A 26937-nucleotide genomic window follows, 5' to 3' on the forward strand; every position below is an offset into this window, starting at 1 on the left:
TTCTTTCTTTCTTTCTTTCTTTCTTTCTTTCTTTCTTTCTTTCTTTCAAACAACTTCTGTGAGCTAGTCATTGTACTAGGCAATATAAATGTGTTCTGTCATTTAATTTTCATACAAACACTTCAGAATTTCTATTATGCACATTTTATGATGGAGATATAAGACCTGGGAAAGTATATGGGATCCCAGAGTCAGATGATGGTTAGAACTTTAGGTGAAGACCTAAATTGGATGCAGAACTCAGCATTTACTACAAGGAAACATACTCTATATGGAGAGCCTTATGGGAGTCTGAGTGCAAGAGGATGAGTCCCCCCACCCCCTACTGGGGACTATGAGTTGCTCTCCTAGGAGACTCAGTTTTCTCAACTGTTCCTTTCCAGAGTAATGCTCTGCCTTTATCTCCTCTCCTTTCCAGTCTTCAGCACGTATAGCTAAGCGTTTTCTCCCCAAAATGTCCTAAACATTTATGATTCTTTATTTAGAGTCATACTTTTCCTTCATCCTGAGCAGACTCTTTCTTCCTTTGTTCCATTGTCCCTCCTCTCTGAAGTCCTCTTTGAACTATATAGATGGAACAGACTGTTCCACATCTGTAGTATCATGATAGCTCTGCTATAGCCTGTTTTATATTTTATTATAGCTAGTTGTTTATATTCCTGTGAATTAACTAAATTTTAAATTACTGACAATAAGCGTTTTATATTACTTTGAAGTCCCAGGAACTACAATGGCATATAACAATGAAAAGAATTTTAGTTAAGCTGGTAGACTGAATCAAGGAACATGTCAATGAAATAATATATGCAGTTCTATATTAATCTTGAGGTAGTTAATAGTCAATTATTTTTAGGGACAATTTCTTGGTTTTGTTTACATGTTTTGCAGCTAACTGCCATAAAAACAGATGGTTGATTGTATGAAATAATCAAATTTTAGATTAATAAGACGAAAGTTGGTTAGATTAAAATGGATACTTATCAGTGTTGATACTCTGAAATTTATTCTAATGAAATGTGAATAGTTTTAAAGATTTGGTGTCAAGAGCCAAGAAGATGGCCCATTTTCCTATCAAATTAGTGAACAAATTAAATTTTGTATTTTGTATCATGTGACTATAGAAATGATTTTCTCAAATTTTTTTTTTCATTTTTTTAAATGTTTATTCATTTTTTGAGAGACAGAGAGGTACAGAGTATGAGAGGAAAGGGGCAGGAGAGGGAGACACAGAATCTGAAGCAGGCTCCAGGCTCTGAGCTGTCAGCACAGAGCCCGACGCGGGGCTTGAACTCACGAACTGTGAGATCATGACCTGAGCCGAAGTCGGATGCTCAAGTGACTGAGCCACCCAGGCACCCCTTTTCTCAAATATACCTTGATGTGAATAAAGAACTAAACATGAATTCCCATGAATGCCTATCTAAACTTTTTAATAAGTAAAGAGACACTTATTGAGTACATACAATGACCCTTGTCAAAACTAGGAGTTGAAAGACCCTGATCCCTGAGCAGACATGATTCTTGTTATTCAATAATCAAAGTTGGTAAGTCAATAGAATATTGTAATAAAATATCACAAGTGATATAACAGTGATTATTCTACTAATTAGCTCTGTGTCCTTTAGCAAGCCTAATCTTGTGATGTACTTGTTCCAATGTTTTCATCCATGAAGCAGGTTAATTGAATTAGATACAATTTAGGGCATTTAGCTCTGGTTTTTATAAAATTTCATGGAAGGATCTTCTCATGTCTTTAAGCATGTCTCCAAAAGAGCTGAATAGATATTAGCTTTCTAATTATTTCTAGATATGCTTTGTAAATCCATGGTTCCAAAACCATGTGTTGAAGCATCCTGGGGAACCACACAGAGGACTCTGAGGGACAGTTTAATTTTTTTAAGAAAAAGGGAGGGTATTCAATGTCTTTTAGGAACTATGCAAACATGACCTTGAGATGTTTCAGTTTCAACATTGGATCCCATTACGTATCTTTTGATGCTGTCATTGTGAAGCTGGGTTTCTGTTGGCTGCCATAATGAAATGCAAGTACCAAACAAAAACAAGACAATCAGGATAGAACAGGAAATGAAGATGGTGGTGTCCAATCTGACTCCAAGGTTTGAGAGGTGGTAGAGAGCCCAAAAGGAAGTTTTAGTGTTAGAAATTGTGATTATTTAAGAGGAAAACAGAATTATTTTTTATCTCGTTTGGCATAAACTATTCTTCCAAAACTCTATTACGTGTTTAGGATAATTAATACTTCTTCAGTTGTCTGAAACTTTTAATAAACAAATGGAATTATTAGAGACTTCTTTGACCTAAGGTGTGCCATGGGAAAAAAAGATTACTGAGATGTTAAATGAACCATTCACTAAGAAAATTTGAAAACAACCGGTATAAGTCATTCCAGATAGATTTCTCAGTTATCATATATAAAGTGAGTACATCATTGTTTATAATAACTGTATTGGAGTCAACCATTTTTCCAAGAGATAAAAATATTTATATTGAGAAAGGATATATTTCTCCCTTTGAGTTAGGTAGCTAGTTAATGCCAGGCTGTCTACATTGTCTATACTGCTGGTCCAAAGATAGACTAATTATTATTCTCAAATTCTTTTACAAAATACATATCTCTATAGAAAGGTTAAAAAGAAAAGAAATAGCAGCTGCTAAACAATTTCCATAATTATGGAAATTAGGTGCGATCTCCATTCTCTTGGTGGATTGCCAGTGTGCCCAGCTGGTAGAAACAATTGGTCAGCTAGGCATGAAGAGGGGCACTGTTGATCTTTGCAAAAGAGTTAGAAATTAAGCTTTCCTGTATTTAAGACATTTTTCCATACGGTTATTCTATTGTCCAATTTCTTTTTCATTGTGAAAGTATTATCCACCCATTGCAGTAGACGCAGAGAATACAAAAATGAAAAGAGATGGAGAGCGATTTATAGTTTTAGCACTCCTATACATTGTTAACATCTTGCAGTGTACCATTTAATTCTTACTGCTTTCTTATTCAGGAGCATGTCAAAATATCATTGGAATCACTTTAAATGTAAAATCGATTATCCTTTCCTCATCATAAGCATTTTCTATGTAAGTATGTGGCCTTTATAAAAATCATTTTAGTTATGGCCTGCTGTTCTAATTAGCTATATTACCATAAATTACTAGGCTATTTTAAAAAAAAAAAATATTGAACACTGGATTTTTTTTTTTAAACTTCACTCTAGTAACTAATCCAGTTAAACATGATGGATACTTCGATATATCTAGTTGACTCTCCCGAATCCACACTAAACTGACAATAAGACCAAAAAGGCATAGCCTCAAAGGAAAAGAAGAAGAGAATGAGATAGGCGGTGACAAGAGACAGAAGATTTCATGAAAGTTTTGGAACCTGGAAGATGAATGGATGCTTTGTTTTGTTTATGAGGTTGGAGAAAGCAGAATTCTAAACCTTCAGGAAGGAGCCACTCATTCCACAGGAAATTTGGAAATGGACTTTCTCAATATTCTGAATAAGAATAGCTTTGGATGCAGCGATAAGAGGCCACACAGAAGGTAGTGGGAATGTACCTAACCAAAATTTGACTTACTGGTACAAACAATGCACCCTCTCAGTAATTGATACAATAAGACTGATACAACTGACTGTTAACCAGTTTGGCCATATTGCATTCTTCATAACACTCCACCACTAAGAGTAGAACAAATTTTATTTTCAAATCAAAGTGAAACAATCATCAACAGAGACAAAACACTGGGGCATGAAAGGACTCTCCATAAATTGAAAATGATTGAAAACATACATAGTTTAACTATCACAGAATAATTAAACTAGAAATCAGTAACAAATTAATATCTGTAAAATCTCCAAATATTTAGAAAACTACCCATAAACAACTCAAAGTCAAAGAAATCAAAAGGGAAATTAAAAAAAAAAAAATTTGAACAGAGTGAACATTTGTGAGATGTGGCTAACAAAGGGATTAAAGGGAAATTTAGTGCTTTCAATTACTGTATTATAAGAGAGGAAAGGTCTGAAACCAATAACCTAAACTTCTGCCTTTACAAGCTATGAAAAGAAAAGAAAAAAAAGGAAACCAAGTAAACAAAGGAAAAAAAAAAAAAAAAAAGCAAAAAAAGGAAAAGAAAAAAATACAAAAAAATTTAAAAAAAAAAAAAAAAAATCCAATGAAAACAAAAAGTGGCTGTTTACTAACTTCACCTAAAATTTATGAACCTTTTCCTAGGCTGATCAAGAAAATCAGAGAGAAAACACAAATTACCAATCTATGGAATGAAAGAGGCTCCATCCCAGGCTCCGCTTCTGGAATTGTGGGTGAGAAGTGCAGCCCCTTCCTAATAAAATATATATTTAACCAGAGAAAATTACCAAAAATGATATTTTAAAAATTTACGGAAAATTTTCCTAAAGGGTACAGCAAATGTAAAGCCATCCATTCAAGATTTGTAATTATTCTCAGTAAGAACAGCAAGAATAATTGGTGTTTGAGCTACAACTCCCTCTCTCAGCACTGAAGGTCCACCTTACAGAAACTACTTTGGGGCCCTGCTGCAGGAGGGGGGTAACCAAGAAAATGGACAGGCATGGGCGGGGAAGGAGTCCTTGTGCTTCAAGCTCCCATCCCGTAGCTGCCTCTATGGGAGAGCAGGCTTGTGGTATTCCTCATCCCTCACAGCCTCATGCTGCAAAAGCTCTTTTCCTAGCTGCTTCCACTGAGGGGACTGTCAGACTGACACAGCACTCCTCTCCTCCACCCAGCCCCTAGTCATAGGGTAGAGATTCTGCTTCAGGCTGAGAATACTGAGCCTCTGTCATCCCTGCTCCAGCTCACTTAGAAAGGAGAGCTTCCATGCCTAAATGGACAAGCCCAGAGAAGCAAGAGCTACCACTCCCCTGCCCCAAAGTATCCACTCAAAGAGCAGTGGCATCCCTCTGGAAGTTGTAGGCCACTGTTGTTGAACCCTGCCCAGGTACATTGTTACAGAGCTTCTGTTGGGAAGTACTCACTGTCCAAAGGCCCTCAAGCTTTGCCTGAGGGTACAAACCTTATTTGGAACAAAGCATGGAGAATTCCATGCCTAAGGGTGTTAATTAAAAAACAAAATCAGCAAACAGACAAAACACCAACACTTGCAAGAGAGCACTGAGAAGGGCCTTCATGGTTCCATAATCCTGGTGGCAACAACCGAAAGAGCAAAGCAACCCAAAGTGTCACCGATAATTAGGGAAAGAGAAAGCTAGGAAGAGCCTTCTTGGAATTACAGTCAGCCCTAGAGGTCAGCAAGGTTATGTAGCAGGTACCAGGCTGCATGAATCAAATAAGACTTGGGACAGACTTGGGGACATTCCATAAACCACACACAGTTCCTTCAACAGGAGGCAGAAGCCTCACCGGGACTAGGAACTTATGCAAAAAGTCTGACCAAACACTGGCTGCTCAGTAAGCTACTCTCACCAGGGGCAGTGACTCCTAGGAAGCCAAGCTGGGGATCACAGTCACACGCATTGATGGCAGTCTGGAGGAGATTGTGCATGCCCAATGATAAAAAAGAGTATGCTGCCTGATTTAGTAGGTATGTTTCAGCATGATGCTGGATGAATTAAAAAAAAAAAAAAACAAGAAAAAAAAACAGAACAAGCAGAATTCATCTACAGTGGAAAAAATCTGAATATTGATTTCCATTAGCTGTTAAGGTTCCAAAAAGAACCTTGGAATGATCTCAGTGTTTTAATTCTTTCCAGGGAATGGTCCACCAGCATTTTTCAAAACTCAGCAGAGGCACATTTATTTACATTTGTGCATTTAACTGTATTTAAAATTCATCTCAAAATTAAAAAATAGATCTATAAATGCTGAATTCTATTTAATGATTTGAACGTTGAAGTTTACAGAAAGGGTGTACCTATGTCTGCAATTAATGTTGAGGTGCACCAAAAATAAGTCGAATTAATGGATATGTAGAAGAATAGATATGTGATAAAAAATATATTAATGGTACAATCTAGGGGGTTGAATACAGACGTTCATAGCACATTTTTTAAACTTTGTTTTATGCTTGTTTTTTTCTTAATTATGGGAGGATAAAACTTACAACAAAGTATTTTGGACAAGGTAGAACTGGCATTCACAGTGGCACAATGGAAAAATTACAGTGGAATGTACGATGATTAACGCTTTGAGACACACTTTGTCAATCAGTTAACATAGTTATCACATACCTACCATACCCATAATTTCATTCATCTCTATGAATTTACTAAGGAGAATTGAAAACGCATGCTCAAAGGCCAGTGCCAATCAGCTTTTGCTGTGATAACAAAAGAAGCCACCCATAGTTGGGTGGCTTGAACCACAGAAATGTGTTGGTCACAGTTCTGGAGGCTGAAAGTCTACTACCAGGATACCACTGTGGCCCTGGCTTGTAGATGGACACTTTCCTACTGTGTTCTCCCATGGCAAACAGAAAGAGTGAGCATCCTGTCTCATTTTATGAGACCGCTAATCCCATCATGGAGGCCTTCCCTCATGGCCTCATCTAAACTTGGTTACTTTGCCAAATCCCCATCTCCAAATACCATCATACCGGGGATTAGGGCTTTACCATGTGAATTTGGTTGGGGGAGACACAATGTAGTTCATAGCAGCAAGTGTGAAAATATTCATGGCAACTTTATCCATAAAAGGCCATGACAACAACCCAATGTCCATCAACAGGTGAATGGATAAACAAATTTTGATATATACACACCATGAATAGTATTCAGTAGCAAAGAAGGCTAAATTATTGCCACAACATGGATGAATCTTAAAACACTATTCCAGTGTAAAGAAGCTAGATGATAAGAATGTATGCAGTGTGATTGCATTTATATGGAAGCCTAGAAAATATATAATGACAGCAGATCGTTGGCTGCCTGGGGCCTTAGTTGGGATAAATTGAGAAGAGGCAAGGAGAATTTTGGGGGTGATGATAATGTTCTGTATCTTGATGATGGTGTCAGTTACATAAGTATATGCGTTTGTCTAAATTCACTGAGTGTATGTTTACGTGACTTATCTCCCCTAAATTACATTTTAATAAAATAAAAAAAAATATGGGTAATACGTTTGTCAGGAGCTTTCTGATCATTTTAACTTGAACTTTAACTGGAGAGGGAGGGTATTTTAGTTTCTCTAAGACTTTCACTTGGTCACAGTGAACTTCATAGCTGTTCAGAGAATGATGGGAATCATAGAATTGTAAACAATTTAATAGAAGAGACTTTGAAGATACTGGATGACCAAAGTTTCCATAATTACAAGTTAGGATTTTCATACAGGGAAATGGTTAATGAGCAATAAATAATAATAATTCACACTTACATGGCACTTTAAAGTTTAGAAAAGTCTTTGTGTAATTGTGTCATTTAATACTTGGTATAACTTTTATATTGAAGGCAGGGAGAGATGCTCATCCCGCTATAGGTTTTGCCTAAAGAAATTTTAAAGAGAGAGAATTTGAGCCCGAGTCTGACTGGATCCATGTGTGGCTGGATAACTGATCAAGATAAGTGTTGTGCTCTTGCTGTTAAACCTTTTTCCTGTCTTCCTGCCAATGAGTGAGATGTGCTTTTTTTTTTTTTTTTTTTTTTTTCCATTGCTTCTGAAATATTTGTGTTTTGGGGTCAGAAACATAAGATGAGGATTCAGAAGATAGCTCTTCTCTAGGATATGATGTTTGAAAGCCTAGGATCATTGAGGGGAAATAAACTAAAATACCTGTGTGGAGAGGATGGGTTTGGGCACTCTGAGTGAAACACAACACCGATATCTGGTTTTTAGAGGTCAATAGGCATGCGTGTGGGTGGTGTGCATGTAGGTGTGCACGTGCACGAGTGCAGTGTGTGTGCATGTGTGTGCACATCTCTCTGATAAAGTACACTTGTGTCACAGTGTGAATGGTCAGTTTTGGTTCTTTTGTTGACTTCACATTGTCTCCAACAAAAGCCCATGGACACACAATGTTGTAAAATGATACCCATGCTAGGTAACGCTTCCTGAATGTTACTGTCAATATTTGAATGATGGCTATAGGAAAAACAAATAAAATGGCTAGTTCCGAATATTTTGCTTAAGGTTTATCTAATGAACGATATTTTATTTATTTACTCCCACGGATTCTTTGTTCTATCATTGAGCGGTGACAACCATGATCAGGTTCCATACACACACACACACACACACACACACACACACTCCTATAAGAGAAAAGAAGAGAATGCACATATATATTTAGTCCTTGATGGAAGTACATGTCTTTCAAGTTTAATTACTACTGTTTGTTCTCACAACTTGACTACAGTAACAACAAAAATATTTGGCGATGGCAGTCTTTTTCAAGTAAGTGAAGTAATCAGAAAGCAAGTAAAAGAGGTGAAAAGAGTCAATCATTCTTACTTTCTAAATAACTAACAGGTCTGCCCACAGGTAAGATTGTTGTGTCTGGGAAAATTGCTAAGCATGCTAGCCCAAATCCACCTTTTTATTATATGCTGACTGCTGGCTTTCTTTAGTAGAAATCCAGGAAAAAATGAGTGATCAGCCTATTAACAAGGGTGCTTATCCAACATGCCACAATTTACCTAAACTGGATTAGCCTCTTGTTCAGAAAACAGAGGAATTTTGCTGACCACTTTAAGTAGTTCTTTTTGTCTCCCCTGGCTATAAATTCTTCACAGGCAAGGACATCCTCTCTTATGCTCTGAATCTGCAATGGCTGAGAGGGTAGGCATGCGTTTTTAATTAAGCTAAACAACCTTCAGGTTGTTATTTATTTCAAGTATTTAAGAACCAGCGCCTTATCATAAAGCATCGGTCTCAGGCTTAGCTAGAGAGAAGAAGAATCTTCTATTATTTAAGACAGTACACTTTCGCTCATAGTCAATAGGCCAGACCTATTCTTCCTACAGCACAACCACAAGACAGTAAGAAAATATCATGATATCTCTACAACCGTTCACATTTCTGAGACCTTAATGTGGGCTAAGTATGGTGCTAAAGACATCTGCGTATCCTCTCATTGAAGTCTGACTTGAATCCAGTTGATAGAGACTCCTAATATCCAGTCTCAGAGAGGTTTAGTAGCTTGTCCAAGGACACAGAGCAAGAGACTTCTAAGGAAGGATTGGAGCTCAGAAACTTGGACACTGGAGTCCACATTCTCAATCCATTCAGCATCCCACTGAACTGATTTATTCTCCTACTGGCAGTAGAAACGTACTGAACAGCAAACAGTGTCCACTCTTCCTATCTCACTTTTCCTGTCAATGCCTAACTTAAAATTTTTTTAACGTTTATTTATTATTGAAAAACATAGACAGAACATGAGCATGGGAGGGGCAGAGAGAAGGGGAGACGAGACACAGAATCTGAAGCAGGCTCCGGGCTCTGAGCTGTCAGCACAGAGCCCGACGCGGGGCTTGAACTCACAAACCACAAATCGTGACCAGAGCCAAAACCAAATGAGCCACCCAGGCGCCCTAGGTTGTGGAACCTAGGCTTATTTTAAATGCTTGAAATTCAGCCATTCATTCATTCACTCTTTCACTCATTTATTCATTCACTCATTCATTCATCTTATTCACGTATCATTTACTATATTTCTTCTGTATATCATGCATTATTCTCAAACTTAAGAAATTAAGAATATGAAGAAGAAATAAGTTCCTTGTCCCCTAGGAGCTCAATCCTAATTGGAGAGACAGCTAGATAAACAGACGTATTACCGTACACCCAAAGAAGACGCTGTAGCCAACCTTGCCTCAGGTGTCAGTGAAAATATTACGACTAACGTTGCCCGAGGAGAAGAATATTCTCAAGTGAGGGCAAGAGTGTGTTGCACAAGGTAATTAGAGGTGCTGGGGTGTGGCATACAAGAAGTTCTGTGGGTTAAGTACTGAGTGGAGTGGGTAGATTCTGTAGGAGACGTTAGTCAAAGTGAAGGGTCACGGTTATACTCACAGCACTTCATGTTGTAGCCATTCTGGTGTCAGAGACATACCGAAATGGCCCCAAACACAAAATATACAGCTTTAAACTTTGTTTTTAGCCGAGTGAGATGTACAGCAAGCATCCTCAGCCTGTCCCTAATGCTCACATTGCCTTCAACCTCAAGAAATGCCAATTGGGACTAGAATAGAAGACGAGAATGTAACATTTCTTGGTGTCGTGACTGCGTATTTTGAATATCTGCTGAATGTGTTCCACGGAGCGTTTATGTTGATGATAAGTGCAGCAAGGTCCCGTCCCCTCTTACAGGAGCTGAAAATACTGTCTTTGCAGCCCAAATGCCATTCTGTCCCAACAGTGGAGCGCTCTGTGTTCTGAGTGCCGTCGGTCTGTCTGTTCTCTGTCAGTCTGTATCTTGCAGATGTGGAGGCCTACACAAGTAGACCTTCCTTACAGAGAAGAGCAGACCCAACTGTCATAACCATAGGATCTGTGAGATCATCTTTAGAGCCATAACCAATGCTGTTCAGGGAAGATGTCAGACTGTAATGAACATTTATGGGAAATTAGATATTAAATACAGATCCTTCAAAGAACACCATCCAATTAAATTGACTTTTAAATAAATCACCTAAAGTTTGTGTCAGACTCAGACCAATTAAACACAGGGAAGAATGTGTTTGAATATCAAAGTGGAATAAAATGAAATAAAAATTTTATAAGTAGATGTGATTTATGTGGTGACTAATATAGATCAGTTAAATTAGGACTCTGATCTGAAAGGTAGCTGTTGTCAACAGCATGGGTTTTGGAGTCAAATAGACTTGCATTTTAATTAGTGGGCCCACCTTTTTGTGGATGACCGTTGGTAAGTGGTCAAGTAATTGGTAGATTAATTTCATTCAGTCTCAGTTACTCTTTCTGTATAATGGAGAAAAGAGTACATAGTTTAAGCAATCACTTTAAGTATAGATTGAAATAATGTACCTAAAGCATAGTGTTTGTTATACAGAAGTTCAATGAAGACTTACTGTTATCAAAATATTTATTAACCTTTGAAATAGCATCACATATTTCTAACATAGATAAGAGTTGTCTGGTTTCTAGCTTTTGCACAAACACTTAACACAGATATTTATAGAACTAGTCAACAAACCATAAAGTTATTTAAAATGTAAAATACCTGATAAAATATGATACACAATCATTTGTTCATTATACAAATATTTATTTAATACCCACTGTGTGCCAGACGGTTTTGTAAGAATCTAGGGAAATGCCAATAAACAAAGAAATCACTCCCTGTCACACAAGACATAATATTCTAATGGGAAGATATGAAATAAGTAATTGAAATACAATGTTGTTAAGTTCTAGGAAACATACAATTTCCTAGAATAGAATTGCCAGTTTAAGCGAGAATATATGTGTATTAGAAAGTATTTTAGATAAGATAAGTAGGGAAGCTCTCTGAGAAGAAAGTTTTGAGGAGAGACCTACAGGACAAAAATAACCCAGTTGTGCAAAAATCTGCAGAAGAGCATTTCAAGAAGAGCAAGTGCAAAGGCCCAGAGGTTGAGCTGTGCTTGAGGAAGAGCAGTGAGCCAGAGTGGTCAAAGTATTCATTACTTAATGAATGAGGCAGCAAGTGATAGACAGTGGGTTTGAAGAGTAAGGCAGGACCTGATCATATCAGGTCATGTAGGCTACAGATTTAATTCCATGTTTACCAGTAAATCACTGGAGGAATTTATTCAGACCCTCCCACCCCACCCTGTTGCACGTGAAATCTTTTGAATTCTTTGAAATGACATACTAGAGGTCTTTATATCCTTCTCTGCTTTTGTTTTTTCATTTTTTTAAAGTTTATTTTGAGAGATACACAGCATGAGTAGGGGAGGGGCAGAGAGAGGGAGAGAGAGAGAGAATACCAAGAAGGCTCTGCACTGTCAGCACAGAGCTGATGCAAGGTTCAAACTCATGAAATGTGAGATCATGACCTGAGCTGAAACCAAGAGTCAGACGCTTAACCAACTGAGCCACCCATGTGCCCCATATCCTTCTCTGCTTCTTGAACTGTGTTTTATCTTGGATCAGTTTAGTTTTGATATTTTACTCTTAGTCTTTTCCTATTTTCACAATTATTTTTGGATCCTTCCTTTTTCCATTCATATTCAAGAATAATAAGCTAAAAAGTGTGTTTTTCATCTCTGTATATATAGTAGAAATTGTCAACTGGAAGACTTTATTTTAAGATGAAATTTTATTATGCCATTACGCCTGGCGAAACCTAAAGCATGTGAATAGTAGTATTCTTATAAGCTGCCGTGTTTCTTCTCAGATCTTTGTTTACTTTTTTTAGGGAGACTCCTTGCACCCATTTAGTTTACCTCCCATGTTGTTTCTTAGGAAGTTACATAAGGAAAGAAATGTAGAGTAAACCCAGAAAGGAGAAGATACAGGATCCAGAAAATGGAAGGAAACCATTACAGAGAAGTTCCAGGAGAGCTGGTTGCCTGCAGTCAACTGGTCAACCAGTCAGTGATGACAATGGAGAGTGCCAAGGAAATAGCAGCCCAAGTGAAAGAGCCTAGACATAGAACACATGACTGAAACATGTGTGAACACTTGTATAATAAAGGTAGAGAATATTGCAAATGTGGGCAACTGATAGCTCCTTTCTTGGTTTTACATTTCCAGGTGCAGCAACGTTACTTCAAGCAATACTTTTGCCTTCTTATCCTTTCACTTTATCTCCTTTAAAGGAATTGTCTGATTGGTAGAGAAGGAGTTCACTTACTGTCTCTTTTCCTTCTTTCTCATTGAGTTAGTCTACCTCCCAAAGCATGAGCTACAGTGGACCATCAGTCATAGGATAAATGTCCTGGCAAAGACTCTGCCCAGGTTGGAGTTGCCTACCACTGCCCAAGAATGGCTGGATATGTGTATCTAATTAAAAAGCTTATTATATGCTCATTCTGCTAAAACACTAAAGCCATATGAAGAGCTCCAAAAAAGATAATTATTAAGTCGCCCCTCTCTTTAAGTACGCCCCCGTACTAAAGTCCTAAAGTCAGGTGGTTAGAAGTGTGTCGTGAATAGGCATACCTCAGAGATATTGCCGGTCTGGTTCTACTGCAATAAAGAGAGAATCACAATAAAGCGAGTCAAATGAATTTTTTGGTTTCCCAGTGTACCTAAAAGTTATGTTTACACTATAGTAAGTGTGTAGTCACATTATGCGTAAAACTACAACGTACATATTTTAATTAAGACCACTTTACTGCTAACAAGTGGTAACCATGATCTGAACTGTCACTGAGTTATAATCACTGATCGCTGGACACCGTAGTAAATATACTAATGAAATTTGGAATATTGAAAATGTGACACAGAGACACGAGTCAGCAACTACTGTTGACAAAATGGCACCCATAGATGCACTCAATGCAGGATTGCCACAAACCTTCAGTTTGTAAAAAGCACAATTATCTGAAAAACATAATAAATTGCAATGAAATGAGGTGTCTCTCTATCAGGGCTCCCAAACGCCAACAGCGAGGAACAAATGTAATTAGAAACTTCACATGAAGCAAAACCTGCAGAGGAAATCATATCTAAATGTAAGACACTATCTGGTCGTAATGTGGTCCTTGTTTCTTCACCAGCGTTGTGGGTTTGTTCTCAAATTATGAAAGCCAGATCATTCTAGAACAGAATGAGAATATTATCAACATTGACAATGAAAGCTAAATGTTTATTTAAAAAAACTCTAAAGATGATAAATCATAACAACAATAAATTTATAGCATTCGAGATAGATACAGGAGAAGAGTTAACCACAGAAGTAATTATGTGTATTTTCTTTTAAAGAAAGAAAGTGAAGAATAAGAGAAAGGGGCACATTGCACTTTGTTTTGAGCTCTTTACTGCTATTTAATATTTTGCAAACATAGATTGGGGCTACAGGACCACGATATAAGGAATTAAAAGTTTTAGAGGTGCAATCTTTATTTTGAAGAGATGTGTATCTGACTTACAGGATGCCTCACTTTGTTTTTATGCTTCCGGCAGGGAAGTTCGACAGAAATAAAATCTGAATTTCCATAAAAATCAGTTATGTAGAACTGCCCCAAGAGACCAGGTGCTTCAAAAATCCAGACAAGACTCAAAGAGAAAGCTTTGGGCTGGGCCTTCAGGAAAGATCCCCACAGCAGGTCAGTGCTGTCTCCTTCTGTGAGTGATTTTCAAGGCCACTCCTGGTCTCTACCAAAATTAAGACTCTGCCATGTCTCACAACCCAAGTAGATGAAGGATGTGTACTTGGAGCTATGATCCAAGAGAAAGAAGCTAGAATCAAGCAGCTGGCTCTTTTTCCGTGGCTGCCATGAAATGTGTCTCTTGTACCAGGAAGCCTGCTGATGGACAGTGGCATACTAATTCAGTAAAGCCTCACTTCTTTTTTTTTTACAACTTTGGAAATACCAAGATCGGACTCCTAGGCATCTAAAATAAATGCTGGAAATGGAATATGAAACACAAAAATAAGTAATTAAACGTAATAAAGTTATGACATAAGAAAATAATGAAGCTGATTTTAAAAAGATTGACCGGCAATCCTGAATACGAACAATACGCTGCACTAATTGATGTACTGGAAATGCTGGGGTCTGCAAGAAATGTCCAAAAGACAGTGTCGTTTTCACTGATAATGGTTAGAACACAGTAAGAAGAAAGACTGAGTGTCAAATGAGCCTTTCCTCGGGCTTAGGAAACTTGACTTCGTCACAGCCAGGCTTCCAGAAGGAGGATTCCCTGCTTCTTCTAAGACACTTGGACCCAAATGGCAGAACTGGTTTACAAATGTCAGCTTTGCTTCTTTTCCCAAGTTATCACGTGTGATGTTTACTCCACTTCCTTCCTCTGTGGCAATGCCAACCAGGTGATAGAGAAATGACAGTGTGACATGCCCACAGGTGCCCATCAGTGGGGAAAGAATCAGGAATGGAGAACAGGTTTTTCCTCCCTCAACAAGTATATGTATGATAGAAGAGAAAGGAGGGGGTAGGAATATTTGAATAGAGAATGGCCAAGAAATTTCTAGAGTTGGAGAAAGACCTGAATCTTCAGCACTTGAAGGCGCAAATAATTCCCTATAGAATAAGCAACAATAATTCTACATGTTAGGGAAGCTTCAGAACACTAAAAAAGGAGATCTTCAAAACTATCTGAGAGGAAGGATAGATTCACAAAAAATGGTTATTAGACCAACCAATCCCACCAAAGCAATAGAAGCCTCATGACCTTTAGCAAAGTTATTTATAATTGTTGAGAGGTGAAAACAAAAAGAAATTTTTAAAATCCTCTCAATTCGGAATTTATTTTTTTTTAATTTGTAAGTTTATTTATTTGAGAGACAGAGAAAGCACCAGTGGGGGAGGGGCAGAGAAAAAGGGTAAGAGATAGAATTCCAAGCAGGCTCCATGATGTCCGCACAGAGCCCGACTTGGGGCTGGAACTCAGGAACCCTGAGATCATGACCTGAGCCGAAGTCGGCCACTTAACCAACTGAGCTACACAGGCGCCCGTCAATTGACAATTTAGACCCAGATATATATTTGAACATATGAATAGATTGCAAGGCTCCATAGTAATCATGAAGATGAAGACAAAAATAAGGTACCTCATTATAATAATCAAATTAAGGCCCACGTTGGGACAAGATAGACTGTCAAATCTGGCAGCCCTAATTTCTGTGTAAAGGAAGGTGCTGGAAAATCAGCTTTGGGACAATCATAAAGGTTTTCATTTACATGAAAACAAAAACGTTTTGAAAACAAGAACAAGAATTATTATGTACTAATCTCTTGGAGGTCTCACTAGAGTTTAAACTTTTGGATATTGTAATTTTTATTTAGTGATTTGAATTTAAATTGAAAGTGTTTATTGAGAAATACATGTCTATTCACTTAAAATACTGACTTAAGTAACCTCATTTGCATAATTGTATACCATGAGCCAGGGGGGCCCACAAGTGCTCTGATTCAGAATTTTTCTCTTTGGCTTATAAGGAAATTGTCCTAGCATGACACAATTGCCTTTCCCTTTTGAATATGCCTGCTTTCGGATTTTCTCAGTGTTTTACTTGTGGGTTAGTTACCCTAGTAACTGGATCTTCTCTGAATCCCTTTTAATGTATCTAATGTCCTACACCTTTATATTCACCTAAGCATAATCTCTACTTCCAAAATGAGCCATTTTATAGTTTAAGTTTTGTTAATTGCTTAAGAAATAAAATAAGATTGTTCCATTTTCTGTTCACATTGGGGTAGGTGTGTTTGCATGTGTATATTGATTTTTTCAGTGTTTATTTGTTTTTGAGAGAGAGAGAGAGAGAGAGAGAGAGAGAGAGAGAGAGGGAAAGAGAGTGAGAGCATGAGCCAAGGAGGAGCTGAGAGAGAGAGGGAGAGAGAGAATTCCAAGCAGACTCCACACCAACAGCTCAGAGCCTGACGTGGGGCTTGATCTCATGAACTGTGAGATCATGGCCTGAGCTGAAATCAGGAGTCACTGCTTAACTGACTGAGCCACCCAGGTCCGCTGCATGTATTAATTTTTATAGCTGAAGTGAACTTCAGAATCCCACTTAGCCATTTTACTAGGGAATGGAGTTCCATTTCTCTGTTCATTCCACAAAAATTTATTAAGTTGGTTATTCATCATTGTATAAACTAGGCATGGAAAATGAATAAAACGTATGTCTGTGTTAGGAGGGGGGTTTCTAGGTTATTTACAAACAATGAATGATATATAGAAATGTTATAATATTATTTGGTATGAACTAGGTACAGAAAAAGCACCAAAAAAGTGGTCAACCATTCAAAAGCAGGGCTTTTGGAAAGATCTGTGGAGAAGTATGGTGTCTGTGTTAGGTAACAAATAATGCCTAGAAGTTAGGAAAGTAGGCAAAGGGTGTGATTAAAGTAATTCCATCTGGAAAAAAAATATTTTTGAAAAATACTCAGGGACATTCCAGGGAGTTTATTAGGATTGGGAGATGGAGTGTGGCATAGGAATGAGGACACCCTATAGAGGTAGCATTGTAGGGTGCAGTCTTACAAGGCTTTGAATGTCATGCTGAAGTTTTTTATTTACTTATTTATCTGTTTATCTATTTACTTACTTACTTACTTACTTATTTATTTTTGTGTGGTCTACATCCAACGTGGGGCTTGAACTCATGACCTCCGGATCAAGAGTCGTATACTCTACTGACTGAGCCAGCCAGGCGCCCCTGTGCTGAAGATTTTTATAGCATCATTCCGTATATGAGTGAATGAAATAAATGGAAGGGATCATGTCAGATATTATACAGCAATTCCAGGAGCAGCCATAACACTAAGACTTTTTATCTCCATTCCAATGGATTTTTCTCTGTTCCACAGAACAACTGTTAAGTTTTGCCAGGAGTCAGAAAGACAGACCATAATTAAAATTTCCAAGAGAGCACGATTACTTTTTGTAAACTCCGGCCTTCAAACCTTGCATCCTTTATTCTGACTTTGGACATTTTCCAACCACTAGGGCTTGGATTGAGCTGGACATATTTCTCAGGTTTGAGGAAATAGCCTATTGCCCTGCCTGATTGATGGCAGGAATAAACAGAAGGCAATTTGTTCTTTCCTTGGAGAGGCAGACAGTAGCCACCATAATGTGCAATTTAAGTTGAGGGAGATGTCAGCGACAGGACAATGGATGGTGAGAGCCAACAACTTCCCCAATGGCAGGAGGGAAATCATAAAAGCCCTTACTGCTCATTTGCTGTGAGACTAGAGAGACCATTTTCACATCTGCCTTTGATGTGCCCTAGTCCTTTTCAAATAAAATCAAATTACATATATTAATAATTATGCCACGCATGCTTTTTCTTTCTTTTCACTAATTTTTCCATGTTTAAGGAATAGTATGTTGTGATGTGTTTAAACTGTATCCTATACTAAGTTGTGCATATTGGGATACATTTTTTAAAGAGAATTTAATTTCTCAACATTTATTAACTGTTAACTATTTGTTAGGCACTTTTTAAGACCCTGAGTGAATTACATAATTTCAGTATCACGATAATGCACTGAAACTCTTACTACTAATATATGGGGCTCCCGGGTGGCTCATTTGGTTAAGCATCTGACTCTTGATTTTGGCTCAGGTCATGATATCATAGTTGTGAGATTGAGCCCTATGTGCAGCTCAGCGTGGAGCACTGAGCCTGCTTGGGATTCTCTCTCTCTGCCCCCTCCTCCACTTGTGCTCTCTCCTTTTCAAAATAAAAATAAAAATAAAAATAAAAATAAAAATAAAAATAAAAATAAAAATAAAATAAAATTAAATTAAATTAAATTAAATTAAATTAAAAAAAAAAACAAAAGAAACTTACTACTAAAATAATATATTTTGCAGAAGAGGTCATGTACAATCAGCAAGGTATCTAGAGAGATTAGTTTGCCCAAGGTAATAATGACAGTATAGGTGTTCTATGTCTAGAGCTTGCATGTTTGACTATAACCTTCAGCTGATTTTTATTTGTTTGTTTATTTATTTAGAGAAAGAGAGAAGGACAGAGGGAGGGGGAATCCCAAGCAGGCTTCACACCCAGCATGTGAGCCCGAGGTGGTGGTGGGTGTGGGGGACTTAATCCCATGACCATGAGATCATGACCTGAGCAGAAATCAAGAGTTGGATGCTTAATGGAATGAGCCACCCAGGTGCCTCAACATTTCACTGATTTTGAAAAGGTTGAAACTTCGGGGTACCTGGGTAGCTCAGTGGGTTAAGCAACCAACTCTTGGTTTCCACTCAGGTCATCATCTCAGGGTTTTGTGAGAGGGAGCCCTGAGTCAGACTCCCACTGACAGCACAGAGCCTGCTTGCAAATCTCTTCCCCCCCACCTCTTTTTCTGACCTTCCTCTGCTCATGGTCTCTTTCTCTCAAAAATAAATTTAAAAAACATTAAAAATAAATGAAAGGTTGGAATTTAAAGATACTTTAGAACAGCTAGTCAAACACAGGTTAGTGTCTGCAGTTTTCAGATGGCCAAAAAATTTGTGTATAGCCCAGCCAGGAATAAAATCCTGGTCTCTTAATCCTGGGTCAATGATTCTTTATTCTGCCTGATATCATGTTTACTTAATAGATGCATACATTCGTGGACACATCCACATCTGCATTTAATGTAGCTGTTTCTATGTGACAATGACACTGAATAGGAATGTATCTCGGGCTTAATAAATGCATTTTTCCCTTAAGAGAAATAATAGAATATTTTGTGTTAATTAACTAGAGTATTTTGAAAACAAAGAGACAAGTATAATAAAGAAGATCTAGAAAAAAAATGACATTGTGGTTGGGAAAAATGCAACTTAGAAAACAGTCTCCATTGTTGAGCCTTATGAGTGCACACGCCCACACCCACACGCGCACCCATGTACACCCCAAACTTAGCTATATGCTCCCCCCAACATGTGTGTGCCTATATCCTTTCACTGAAGTAGTTATATCCCCTCTTGTTGGGATGTGTGAATATATGTATACGGGTGCTTGTGTATGTGTATATGTATTTATATTGTGTGTGTATATGTGAATGTATGTGTGTGTGTATATATATGAAAGTGCCAGAGGATTTACTGAAGAAAAACCTCTCTTTAGAAACAGCGATATTTGTTTATACCAAGGCATGCACCATGAGGCAGGAAAAAATAGAGGTTTTTGTAATCAGAAAAACGTGAATGAAGGTCTTGATTATTTAATATTACCACATGAACGTCACCTGACCACTACGCCTGTTTTCCTCATTTGTGGAAAAAGGAAATTAATCCCTACATCAGGGTTTCATTGAAATTATAAGATATATACCATGGAATGAGTTTTAAAAATATACATACATATATATATATTTTTTCCTCTGTGTCTCTCTGTCTCTGTGTGTGTGTGCGTGTGTGTGTGTGTGTATATATATATATATATATATATACACACACACACACATGCATTTATATATCATATATGGAATGAGTTTCAAAATATACATATTTATATATAGAGAGAGAGACAGAGAGGAGCTAGCAAGATGATTATCAAACAAAAGACCTAAGTTAATAGTTAATATATGTCTTTTTAAAAAATTTTTTGAGAAAGAGAGCGTGAGAACACAGAGGAAGAGGGAGAAAGAGTTCCAAGTAGGCTCCACACCCAGCTCAGACCCCAATGTGGGGCTCAAACTCGCGAGCTGTGAGATCATGACTTGAACCAAAATTAAGAATTGGACGCTTAAATGACTGAAGCACCCAGGCTCCCAAGTATATATTAAATAATTTAAAATCTACCCCAAGGACGCTGCTGGGAAAAGGTGCGTATTCGTCGCTGATTGCTTATCCAGCCTAGGCTCTTGCTGACTGCCAGTGCATGCACATATCCACTTTTCACAACTGGGTTTCTTGGGGTTTTCTTTTTCAGTATGTTATAAATAAATGTTGACATAAACAAGACCTCCACACCCATGGCATTTATATTTACACATGATAAAGTTTTTAAATAAATGGCAGAATATTAATGATGAAATGCTAAGTGTATTTCACTAACAGAAGAGGATTTTTGTCATCTGGGCTTTATATGCCTCCCCAAAGCCCTGCAGAATAATTGATTCTTCCGTCTGATAAGCTAGAGGGTACAAAACTCTGTCAGGATTTGTATGTGAAGGTGATCACAGGACTCTATGGTATCAGAGGGACAGAGCCCTTTACCCACTTTGGAAATAAGATCATGGAGGTTCAGCAAGGGCTTCTAGAGGGAGCGAGCCCCTGGTTGGCCTCGCTCAGTGCTGTTACAAAGTTGCTTGTCTCCCCCACCGGCCTGGGCAGCTTTTCAGGCTGTATAAGTATGTGAAACCTCAATGTTTATTATGGTGTTAGAGCCATTGGAAATTATACATTTAGGGGCATATGGGTGGCTCAGTCGGTTAAACGTCTGACTTGATTTTGTCTCTGTCGTGGGATCAAGTCCCGCATCAGCCTCTGTGCTGACAGTGCGGGGCCTGCTTGGGATTTCTCTCTCCCTCTCTCTCTTCCCCTCCCCTGCTTGCTCTCTCTCTCTCTCAAAATAAATAAATAAACTTTAAAAAAAATTAAAAGAAATTATACATTTGGGTTCTTTTTTGTTTTAGTCAGTAGCCTATCTTAACTTTATATATATATATATACATATATATATGTGTCTGTGTGTATATATATATGTGTATATATATATACACATATATATATACACACACACACACGACATATATATGACATATATACTATATATATATACACACAGGACATATATAAGACATATATATGTAATTTATGTAAATTACCCTGCAATCCAGCATTTCCATTAATAAATATATCTCTAAGTAGTCCTTGCACATGTGACCACACTGGAATTTTTAATGCTGTTCTGAGCAGATTTGTTGTTGTTTTTTTTTTTTTTTGGTAATATATACATCATGAAATGCACAAACATGTACATGGAAAGAACGTATATGCATTCTGGCTCATTTATACTATGATATATGGAATTCTTGTGCAGAATACTACATGAAAAAGGAATTAACTAGAACCATTATGTCAACATGGGTAGATCTCACAAACAGGTGAGAACAAACACAAAATAATGTTTTAATGTTTTAATTATAGAAGAGTAAATATGTTAGATCTCCTTTAATTATAAACTTCAAAAGCATTAAAAATTTACATACATAAATACATGAATACTAATGATTTATGTGTATATATACTCAAAAGAATTCAAAAGAATTCTTTTAAAAGTTCAGGCTAATGGTATCATCTAGGTTTCTTTTTTTTTAATTTTTTTAATGTTTATTTTTTGAGAGAGAGAGAGAGGTGGGGAGGGGCAGAGAGAGCAGGTGACACAGATTCCTAAGCAGACTTTAGGCTTCAAGCTGTCAGCACAGAACCCTATGCGGGGCTTGAACTCATGAACCATGAGATCATGGCCTGAGCCGAAGTCAGACGCTTAACTGACTGAGCCACCCAGGCTCCCTGGCATCATCTAGTTTCTAGTGAGGGGTTGGATCAGGTAGAGGTAGGAGTATTTTAACGGTCTTGATGATGCTCTTTGTTTAAAAAGAAGTATGTTGGGTACATGGATATTTGTTTTCTCCTCCTTTTATATTGAATATGCTTTATTTCTGTATCATTGAAATCCTCCATAATAATAATAAAGTGGTGATATTTGTAAAGTATACACAACTGTGCCTGACACATAGTAAATTCCCCAAAAAGGTCATTTCCTTTATGACTTAGATTCCATAAAAGTATAAAATTATGAGGAGTCATATCCAGATGCCGTGTGCACACAAAATAGCTCCTCGGACAGAACAAAAGCCCCGAAGGGACCAAAGTTCATCATGGTGCATTAATGTGTTCAGTACCTGCAACACTCCCGTGTTAAACCACATGACAATTTCTAGTGTATCCATTCCACCATGCCTGCATTATGTTCACCTCTGTGCTTTTCTTTTCTGTCTCCCCAGGGCATAGCACTTTTCTGGACATGGAGAACATACTCAGTAAATGCTCGCTGAATGAATTCACAGGCTAGCGAGTGAATAAAGTGGTATATATATATATATATATATAATATATATATATATATATATATAATTTTTTTTCAGCCAGGCCTATTAACTTGAACAGGCCATTCTTTCCTTTTCAGCATTGTTTTCTTTATCTCTACAATTAATAGAATCCAGTCATGGTCTTCAAGATGCCACTAACGTTGAGATTCATTGTATTGTTACATGGCCAGAGGCTCTCCAAAGAAAATATCAGTTTCTTTCATTATAGAACCAGCATTTTCATTTCTCTTCAAAATTACAGAATTTTCTGAATTGTCCTGAAAGTAGAATCCTTTCTTCGCTAATATTACTAATTGCAGACACCACAATAGCACTGCCCATCCTTAAACTCACAGTAGGAAAGATGGTCTTATAAGGTTCATTATCAGACGCCAAAGCAGAGGATTTGCAGCTGGCTTCTTGAGGGCATCTCAGCATACCTTGTGATGCATTTTAATTCAACAGCCATGTAGTGAGTGTCACAGGACCAATACTATAAGGAAGGGGTGGTGGGGTTGGTGAGATTCTGTGCAGTGAATTCATAGAGCCAGACAGCATCTTTTAAGCTCATATAACCAGGGCTCATTTTGCAGAAACATTTTAAATGGTGTCGGCGGGGCTATGCTGGTTTTCTAGAGTCAGCTGGTTGCTCTCTGCATGGCTGTAAATCACTTAGCATTTCTGTTCCTCCATTTCTTTGTAAATTCAAATGAAAGACCTACTCTTGACCTCTCATTTTCTTTCATGAACGATTTCAGGTTTGCCATCTGCAAAATGGAAAAAAAAAACCGTCCTACACGCTAATTGTGAAGGTGAAGAAGACGATATTTTGTGGCAAGCTCATGGTGCGTTGCTTTGCCATCACAGATAGGGTCGCTGTGATTGTTGTTGTTATTTGTGGAGAGCTGTGATAGGGCATGTGGCATCATTTTCCTTAGCCCTAGGTGGGGGCGAGAACAAGATTGTGAGTATTCATAAGAGCCTCACTTTCCCAGGCCAACTCTGTATCCATGTTTTCTTTATGACACACACATGCAGGTATCTCACCGAAAATCACCACAAAAATTAATGATTTTCTATTATTTCGTCCCCAATATTTTACATATCATATTGGCGAGTCATCCGCATTCTTGTTTCAGACTCTCCATCCTACCCTGAAGGATGTACAGGACTTGCTGTCTCCAGGTGTGATTTTGAACGTTGGGTTAAGCATTAGAAATAAGTGTGATGACCTCAAAGAAGAAGAAACATACTTGTTACGGACTGAATGTTCTCATCCCCACAAAAGTCGTATGTTGAAATTGATGATTTGGAGGTAGAGTCTTTGGGGCATGATTAGGTCATGACTGTGGGGCCTCATGAATGGGATTAGTGCTCCTGTAAGAATAGCCCGGAGAGCTAGCTCCCTCTCTCTTTGCCATGTGAGGATACAATGAAAACTCAGCGGTCTTCAACCAGGAAGAGAACTCTCACCAGATCCTGACTGTGCTGGCACCATGATCTTGGACTCCCAGCATCTAGAACTGTGATGAATAAGTTTCTGTTGTTGATAAGCCACCTAGTTTACAGCTATTTGTTCTAACCACCTGAGCTAAGCCAACACTTGTGTAGAAAGCTACAGAATTGCTTTCCTGCATACATAATGCATGGTATGGTAGGTCTCCAGCATGCCATAATGGCTGTTGTTTCATGAGTGATTCCGATATATTTCTCTAGACTACTTTCTCTGATTTCTGGACTTAACACCTCATTATGTGACTTGGTCACATTTAAATCATTCTTTATTTACCCAATTGACAAAGCAGTTCAAAAACAAAATAAATTTATAATCTTGAAAATCCTGGAAATTGTGTAATGCTGAAAAAATACCATAACAAAGCACTGACTTTGTAAAATTTATTCCATAATATATCTATTTTCTTTATTTCGGTGAACATTTATTTGGATAAACTTAAACAGCAAAGTTAATATTCATGATGTTAATATTTAAGTAAACAAATACTGTCTTATGAAAATATTATTTTTTAATATATCTCACAGGCACCTCAGGAGTCACTAGGTAAAGAAAGGGCACAATAATCTTCATTGATCACACTCTTCCTAATTTACCAAAGCACATTGTTCTCCTCCAGTACATCCAATATCTAGGAATACCCAGGCCTGGTCTGCTTAGCCTAAGCTGTACAGGAATAAACACCAGAGGAATCTAAAAGAAAGCTGGTTTTGCCAGAAAGGAACTTTCATTTAGGATTTAAGTGAAAGCCATGAAATTCCAAGAGGGAAATCGCCAGAATCGCATAAATAAGGAACACGCCCTCCCATTATTCACAGGCCTCAACGCATCTGCTGCAGAGTTTTTACAATCAGTGAGAGTCTGAGCAGAATAAAAACCTGTATGAGGATACGTGAAGGTTATACAGTCAATATAGAAATGTGCAATAAAACTGAAAAGTGGCGCACCTGGGTGACTCAGTCGGTTGAGCGCCGGGACTCTTGATTTTGGCTCAGGTCGTGATCCCAGGGTCATGGGATTGAGTCCCACATCAGTCTCTGTGCTGAGCACTGAACCTGCTTAGGATTCCCTCTCTCTCCCTCTGCCCACCTCCCCTGACTTGTGCTGTCTCTCTAAAAACAACAACAACAACAACAACAAAACAAAACTGAAAAGTAATGAGGTGACTTGAATTTTCCCTCTTTTTAGTTTTATCTAGTTAGCCTTTTACAAAATTATTTGTGTTGAAGATAAGAATATGCTCCTGGCACAAAGTGTGAAGGTAGAATGTAGAAAATAGTGATCTGAAGTTTGCCACAGATTGATCACAGAAGAATTTTGCCTGGTGTGTTATAGAGATAGGGGGAGAAGAGGGAAAGGAGGCAGGGAGGGGGAGGGGGATGGGGAATCCCAGATGAAAGCAGGCACTGAAAAGAAAAAACGCTAGTTGCTCATACAATTCAGAATTAAGGAGGTCACACTGAAATATTTGAACACAACTAAATGGATTCTGTTTTAAGGGTCAGAGTGCAATTTATCTAGATGTTTGTTGCCTGAATTAACATCATATAATCGGTATTATCTATTTAACATTAAGGAGTAGTTAGGGGACCCCTGGGTGGCTCAGTTGGTTAAGCATCTGACTCTTGATCTCGGCTCAGGTTCATGATCTCACGGTTTGAGTTTGAACCCCATGTTGGGCTCTGTGCTGACAGCGCAGAGCCTGCTTGGGATTCTCTCTCCTCTCTGCCCCTCCCTCCCTCACTCTCTCTCTCTCTGTCTCTTTCAAATTAAATAAATAAACTTAACAAAAAAAGGAGTAGTACAGATACCATTTCCAAGAAGCAATCATTTTCATTTTGGTTTTGGCATCTGTTCCTTTTTCACTTTTATTGTATGTTTATTCTTGCTTAGTGATGGTGAACATTCACACAGATTATTTGATTTCTATTTTAAATTGTACTGTCTATAGACCTAATCCCAAGACTAAGGCTTTGGTGGCCTTCTAACTTAGAAAACTTGCTTTAGTGGTATTTTCCAGATCCCTCTGCTGATTCTTGCCCTGGGCTGTTTGTCTGTGATATGTGGTTCAATTTTCTTTGTTCCCATATATGTGTCAGCAGAGTCTCCATGGACACACGAGGGAGTATAATATATCATGAAAGAAGTATGGTAAATGGAATTCTCCAAGTTAACCTAATATAAGAGGTGTGTTTTTCCTCGATGACAGGAAACTGTACAGACCATTTTGTTATTGTTCTGTGTGTTCCTGTGCCGACTCTAAAATAAATTATAGACAGATAGGATGTGTTAGATGCTGTGTTTTCACTGAGTTGAGTAAATCACAATGGTCTTGCTTAAACTTACATCAGATATTCCCAACCTTGCATATTCATTATGAAACTTATGAAATAAAAAAAGCAGAGCCCAAGGACTTAACAGAGACCAGGCATTTATTTTATTTTGAGCACTGGAGACATAATATTTATATAATTATTTACCTTATAAGATTTACAGCTGGCTCATGGGTTTGGGGATCCAAAGATATGGATGTGTATTCTTTTTCTAGAACTCACTAGTTGTGGGAATTCTGGAATTATTTATTGACTTCTTGGAGGCACAATTACCTTGACTATAAAATAAAGGTCAAAATACATACTTTGAATGATAATTTCCAGGATTAGGGATAATTCATGTAAAGTATATAGCTCAGTTCTTCTCGCAAACTTTGGGTGCTCTTACTATGGTATTT

General features: G+C 37.8%; 1 long non-coding RNA gene across 2 annotated transcripts in view; it reads right to left on the bottom strand.

Moving 5' to 3' along the window:
* The window catches only part of LOC125937668 (uncharacterized), a 60982-nt gene that overhangs the window by 7389 nt on the left and 26656 nt on the right, over window positions 1–26937 (bottom strand). The window contains exon 3 of one of the 2 annotated variants that reach the window (XR_007462465.1): window positions 22778–23186. The exons of the other annotated variant lie outside the window; for it this stretch is intronic. This is a non-coding gene — a long non-coding RNA (uncharacterized LOC125937668). Of the gene's footprint in view, window positions 1–22777; window positions 23187–26937 lie in introns of those variants that run through there. 2 annotated transcript variants of the gene reach the window in all.

Source organism: Panthera uncia (assembly GCF_023721935.1).
Source record: "Panthera uncia isolate 11264 chromosome A3 unlocalized genomic scaffold, Puncia_PCG_1.0 HiC_scaffold_12, whole genome shotgun sequence".
Classification (NCBI taxonomy): domain Eukaryota; kingdom Metazoa; phylum Chordata; class Mammalia; order Carnivora; family Felidae; genus Panthera; species Panthera uncia.